The sequence below is a fragment of the Manduca sexta genome, chromosome 23, assembly GCF_014839805.1.
Source record: "Manduca sexta isolate Smith_Timp_Sample1 chromosome 23, JHU_Msex_v1.0, whole genome shotgun sequence".
In the NCBI taxonomy this organism is placed as follows: Eukaryota; Metazoa; Arthropoda; class Insecta; order Lepidoptera; family Sphingidae; genus Manduca; species Manduca sexta.
Window position 1 is genome coordinate 4,790,546 of NC_051137.1, and position 7,060 is coordinate 4,797,605.

Here is a 7,060-nt window from a genome sequence, read left to right on the forward strand (position 1 = left end):
ACTGATTTCCTTCCTATTTACAAGCTAAGAATAGAAAAAAAAATGTCAAGTGAATGGTATCTCCGAGTTTTGCAGCGAAAAAAGGTTTTACTTACATATATCGTCTTTTAAGCATTTCTAATTGATATTTGTTATTTCTAAAATGTTTACAACCAACACAAAAAAATCGTACGTCATATAATTGTGATGCGGAAGAGTTACACTGAAGTTAATTTTATTTAAAACTTAAAGAGACCGGCTCAACCGCGGTAAAACCAATGCATAACAAAAATCCAACGGGAATTGACAGCTCCGCGTAAGATTTTTATGTATGATAGATTTTTGAAAGCTGGCTTATTGTCTTCCCTTCCCAATCCTTGTGTCTTTCTTTTGAGAACTTTTGAGTCTGGGATATTATAAAGTATCATCGTTCATGAAGCGTACTTTGGGATTTCACAAGAGAATCAAGACTTATGTATAGGGTAGCGGATACTTCTCATTCACCAAAAATCATGAAATTTTGCAAAAAGCAATGACTTACAGCATATGTAGAGGAATAATTGTAAATCTATAATATATTTTTTATTTAAAAAAAAGAACTCTCGGTGCGCGAGTACAACTCGCACAAGCTCATTTTTTTAAAAAAATTCTGTTCAACCCATACGAATTGCTAACAAACTATCAGCCAATTGTTATTGCTGTTTTCCCGATTTCTATACGACTGAAAAGAGATGATGCCGGTTTGTTCGAAACCAGATATACTCAGGATGACCTCGGAAAGCTACTCCCTAAACGTGGGCCTTTTTCACGGGATTTACACCTTGTTTGCGGTCGCTATCCGGATCGATATAAATATCCTATCACTCGCATATGTTGCTTCTGATACTACCATGTACAAGATCCAGCGGCGATATCCTTATTGGGTGTTGAACAGATTGCCGAAAGGAATGTCCGCGGGTTGCAATCCAAACGGCACATATCTTTGACTTTTTTTTAAATTATGTGTGTATTCTTTGTAAATTAATGCTTGCTTTAACGGTGAAGGAAAACATCGCGAGGAAAAATTTTGAGGGTGAACTGTGAAGTTTACCTATCTACACTAGGCCAGGTTGGTGGACTAAGCCCTAATCCCTCTCAGTAGTAGAGGAGACACGTGCAAAGCAGTGGGACAGTATATTATAATACAGAGCTCATATTATTATTATTATTATATATGTATATATAGATCTACAATCTGGTTAAATAAATGACGTAAGACATTTACAGCCTTAACGACGTAACAACTCTTGGAAAAACTTACCAATTGTTCCGCGATAGAATTGTTTACGGAATCATTACAATGACGACCGGACTTTTTGTTTAGCATTTTCCTTAGGGGTTTCCAGGCAAAAACACTTTCGTAACTTACTTTAAATTAGGATAATGGAAATACCTGAACTAAAGTAACGAAGATTGATAAAAGATATTGATCCTATTATAAATACAAATTGATACTTAAATAACAGATCAAAAGAAAGTTTTGAAACTATAATAATATGAGCTCTATATTATATAATTACTTTATAAACCCCGCTGGTCTAGTGCGTAATGGCAAATTTGACGACCCTCAAAATTCTAACAGAGAACTTCTCAGATATGCAAGTTTTATTACGATCTTTTCTCTTACCGTTAAAGCTAGCGATAATTTATAAAGAACACACACATAATTGTAGAAAAGCCAGCGATGCGTGCCCCTGAGAAAATAAATCAGTAAGAGTTATTACAAATTATATTTTATATTTAAAATATAGTACTATATTTAAGTATAGAAATTAGTAAGTACCTATATAATTTTTTACAACTGTCTGTACTTGATCTTTACTGTTGTTCCATGAATTATGAATATTTATCGCACGGAAATATCACAACTGCAAAGAACGGAAAACTTCTCAGTTGAATAATTACGATAAAATTGCTATTAAAAGTATATGACATTTAATGTTTAAGATCATTTCCGTCGTTCCGTTTATGTTGTTAAAAAATAATCAGGGAAGACAATGTTTAAGATTCAAAATGAGGTTATAGAGTGCGGCGGTTTATGGAATATTTTACAATTTCTATGAATGGTTAAGATACTTGGAACTGGGAACTTAAGAATAATCTGCGTGCATATCTTGATGGTTCCTAAGTAAACTATTGTATCTAAAAAATTATCATATTCATTTTTTTACGTTTTGTTATCTTAACTAAAAAAGTTAATAAATAATTATTATTAATAAAGATTTTCTTTTTTTATTAACTTTTCAATTAAATAGGTTTGGTAGTTAACAGTATCTACATAGCGAAACGTTAAAAAAGTGAATATAACATTTTTTTCAGATACGATAGTTTATTTAGGAGCCATTGATCTGTTGAAATTAATTTAGAACACAATTAATACTTAGTAGAGGTTTACAAAAAGTAGGAATTTCAACAAAATTATGGTGGAATGTCTTTGGGAATATCAGTTTTACATTAAACAAACTGTGGTACAGTCATGATCAATAAGATATTATAAAAAAAGTGTCATAAGGAATTCTATGAGCAATAATAGTGTTTATTCTTGACAAGGCTTTTGAAGCTACGGTATGTCTAATTTCAATTATCAATAGAGATTTAGCGTCTATTCACTATAATGTGAGTCATTACCATACGCACAATGTAAGGCTTACATGGAAACCCCCTAAATCATAATTGCCCTTGCTTCTTATTCTTTACGCGTATGGTTAAAGTTAATTGTATTTATATTCATATTTTAAATGCATATTTTTACATCAGAACTGGTCGAAAAGTAATTTCGATAAAGCAGTTATTCAGAAAGCTACAAAAAAAAAATACTGACTCAAAAAACAATTTCAAATGTTTTTTTTTTTAACAAATATACAATATAATTGGTTGGTAAGATAAAATGTAACAGGCATTAAATAATAATATTCATACAGACATGTCGAATCAATACATCCGAATCAAAGAAGAGGGTAGGTATACCTAAGAGTCTGTAATAGGTGATTAACACCTTGGGACAACCAACGCGGCAAATAAATATACTATATAATAATAAAAAAATATACTACTTAATGGCCTTTTTTGATTTCTAGATTTAATACAGTGTTAATAGCGCGTAAAAAAACATTGCTGGGTAATTATTTTGACACTAATCAGCCCGTGGACTAATACCGTAATATAATGATAAGACTATAACTATGAACGCATCTTCATATTTTTTATAATATAAAAAAATAGAAATATAAAATAATTTTTAATTTTAATAAATTATATCTTTAATAAATATTTTATTTTAACTTAAAACCGCTGTTTTAAATTTGATTTTAACGCCATCTATTGCTGAGTAGTAATCACTATTTAGTTCTTTGTTCAATTAATATATTTCAAGGGTATGCTTGATCGGTTTATTTAGTTTTAATAAGATTACATAGATGTCGTTATTCTTAATGAAATAACTGCCTATTGGAGCCCCTAATAATATCATTGATTGATCCCAAGGCATTGATAGAATGTGGAAACTTGAAAAAATTATGCATGGTATTTACATTAATAAAACATAGGTTTCAAGCTTGGCTGAACTATTGTGCAAAATATCGATTTTATGTAATACTCTACAATATCTTATAAAAACTCACTTTGAAGATGAAATGGTGAAAACAGAGTCATTTTAAAATTTAGTAATTTGTATAATTTTACGATCTAATTTAAGTACTAACTTGATTAATATTATTTAAGTGTCTCACTAAGAATACCGAATGCATGTCGGATTCACATCTAGTAGATATCAAAATATTATTGTATTGTTTCATACCTTTTACTTATAGCATGTAATATGTTTGAACATCAGTTTTGTGAATTAAATAAAAAAAAAAAACAAAAAAAATTGTTGAGGATTTTTGTTAACAAGTGCCAATTAATTACTAATACCGATAATGAAATGAAATCAAATATTTAAGAAAACGTACTTAGGTATTCAATTAACATTTTACACTGGTTCCAAATACAGGCGGAATTTGTGCCTTCAAAGCAAATGGAAATAAATATTTTGTATGACAAATGTTACACATTAGACCAACTTTATTTAACAGAGCTTTTGATTAAGGCAAATTTTAGAAATTTCAGCTGTATTATTTCTGAATTCTTATTCTTTATGCGTTCATTTTGTAACAAGTTCTTACAAGAATAATCGTGGTATTTAAAATGTTTTGTGGGTCATCTGATTGTATTAAGGGATGATTAAATTAATTACTCGGTTAATTACTATTAACAGAAAACCTTGTGTGTTTATCTCGGCAGAATCGTATGCCTTAGCGTGTTGCATTACTAAGTATCTAGACCTATAATTTTATTTAATAGCAAAGTTGTTTGTCTTGCATTAAGGTAATTAATGTATCGTTAATCAGTCTTACCTAGGCGTTTTGTTGCCTGCTTAAAATACAAATTAGTGAAGTAACTAGTACGAATTATATGCTCAGATGATTTCTGATTTACTTTGTTCACGATCGGACCGTTTAGTACCTACAATTTTCTGGTGGTAGGTCTCTCATATGTGAGAGTCCAGCAGGGTACGTACCACCGCAATGTCTATTTCTGCCGCCAAGCAGCAGTGTTTAGTCACTGTTGTGTTCCCGTTTGAAGGAAATTGTAACCAGTGTAGTTACACTGGTTACAATTTCCTTGTCTTATTATGTCCAGTAGTTACTGGACATAATAAGACATAACATCTCATGTCTCAGGATGGCGAGTGCAGTAGAATACCAAACAATACTTTGTAATTCAAGGTGTTTCTGCTATTTATGGGCGGTCGTATCGCTTACCATCAGATGAACGGCAAGCTCGTCTCGTCTTTTAAAGCAATAAAAAAAAATCAATTTTGCCTTTTAATGAATTACACCAAGGCAAAAAAAAGTACTAAATTTAATTTTTTTTCTGAAAATGTGTAGTAATTTTTTTTGCCTGGGTAAAGAAACCGCACTGCGTTGTAATTAGAATTCAACTTCAAAGAAACGGGTTAGACAAGATTTTTTAATAAAAATCTTTATGTTCTGTATTTGTAATATAATTAAGAAACTTATTATTATTATATTAATAAATCCTAAAAAATTGTGTCAGTTAGTTTCGAAAACCAATCAATATATTCATATTTTATTTCAAAGAAGTTACAGCATTAGGTTTTTCTGTCAATCTATTTTTATGACTATGTTTCATAACTCTGCTTTGGGGCAGACATTTTAACACAATAGCATATTTTATTTTAATAATTTATCTATTTTTAATATTAATTCAAAATCACAAAGATATTTTTTTTACTTTTACCCTTGAAAAATCTTAAATAACATATGGCAAGAAAATATGGTGTTTTATTAGTTCCTAAATCAATATGTGCATAAAATAACCTTAGTTAACCGTAGAGTCAAGATTTCTAACAAATAGTTGTTTTAACTAAATATAAATTCATTCGTGTCACGTTATTAACATGTTTTATTTGTTGATAGATAAGTAAATAGTAAATACCTCACGATAAATATAGATTTACTTTGAAACTGTATTAACACTTTGAGATTTAAAACTTATATGAAACTTCCAAGAAATTATTGACATTAATGAGATTTTTGAATAAATGAATTTATTTTGCAATATTGCATTCTTTTCGAGCAATATGATATATTAGTGAAACAATTTTAGAAATTTCGTGTAAACATTAATTCAGGTGTATCAATAAAATATTAATGAACACTTTTTTAAAAAAATCATCTAAGATAGTACTAATGATTTCTTATATACATGAATGTGACACATCGAAATAAATTGTATTTATTCCGATCGCATAGTAACCATGAAGGCTGGACGGCGCGTCTTCGAATTGTCGCGTCGAGAGAAAATTAAAATACAAAAAAAAACGCGTTAAAATCCGAAAATTAGTTTTATTTCGAATATCTAATAAATAGATTTTCAGAGCTGCTTGTTCAAATGTTTTATGAAGGATATACTTTTTGTTAATGTTATATTTTAATATATAAAATCATAACATGATTTGATTAGTTTTTGAAAATACTTTTTAAACATATTAATAGGCAAAGCCCGTTTAACTACGATTTTAAGTTATTGTTTATATTTTACTTAACTTTTTTTATACATTATAAATATGAATTTTAATCTCTAGACTAAAAAGCGGAATTTAACAAGCAACGTTGTCTGCTCGACATCATTTTTGGTTGTATTCTAATTTGCCTACAAGCTGACGTCACTTGCTCTATAAGAATTATCTTTAATTAAAACGCAGTAGCCTGAAATACTACAAAAAAGATCTTACGACCCTGACCTGTTTAAGTTTTGTCTTGCTTTGTAAATAGCAAAATGTCAGAAATGTTAAACTCAGCGCACACTACGACTCGATAATTCGCTTCTGGTAGCAAACTTTATAATGCATATGTATATAATTGTGCTGGTTTTCAGCCTTGTTAAATGTAAATTTATTAAGAAATAAAACTGACTACGTTGGCATTAATATTATTTATGCCTATGCTTTCTGATCATATGAAGGGCAGCCTGCAAATTCTTGTCTTGATGTGATAAGCAAGTCCTAAGTTCTGACGTTTGAGCCATTTGACAAAGTTAAGAACTCGTTGAATTGAAAATACCCTGGGGGCTCATTATACTTCTACATAATATTTTGTTAAACGCTCTTTTTACAGTAAACATTATATTAGCAAAATAATTACAGAACACAATTTTAGACATTCTTTTGACAACGTCCAACCAGAGAGAATAATAAAAGAATAGTCGCCGCGTGACATATCTTATCTTCTGCTAGCCTGCCCGTGTAGCCGAATACTTCCAGAAACGCCTGTAGGTTGATTCCCTATGCTACTCGCGATAACACACCGTAAACGCGTGTTGTCAAAACAAGCTCTAAACACAAACGCGTTTCATACACGCGCCACGATGTGTAATTGAAAAATAGGTATTATGTATGCCGTACGATAGGTTGTCTATGCTTAATATTTTTATATTACGATGTGTTAATGCGTTCAGAAATCTTTCATCCCCTCGAATC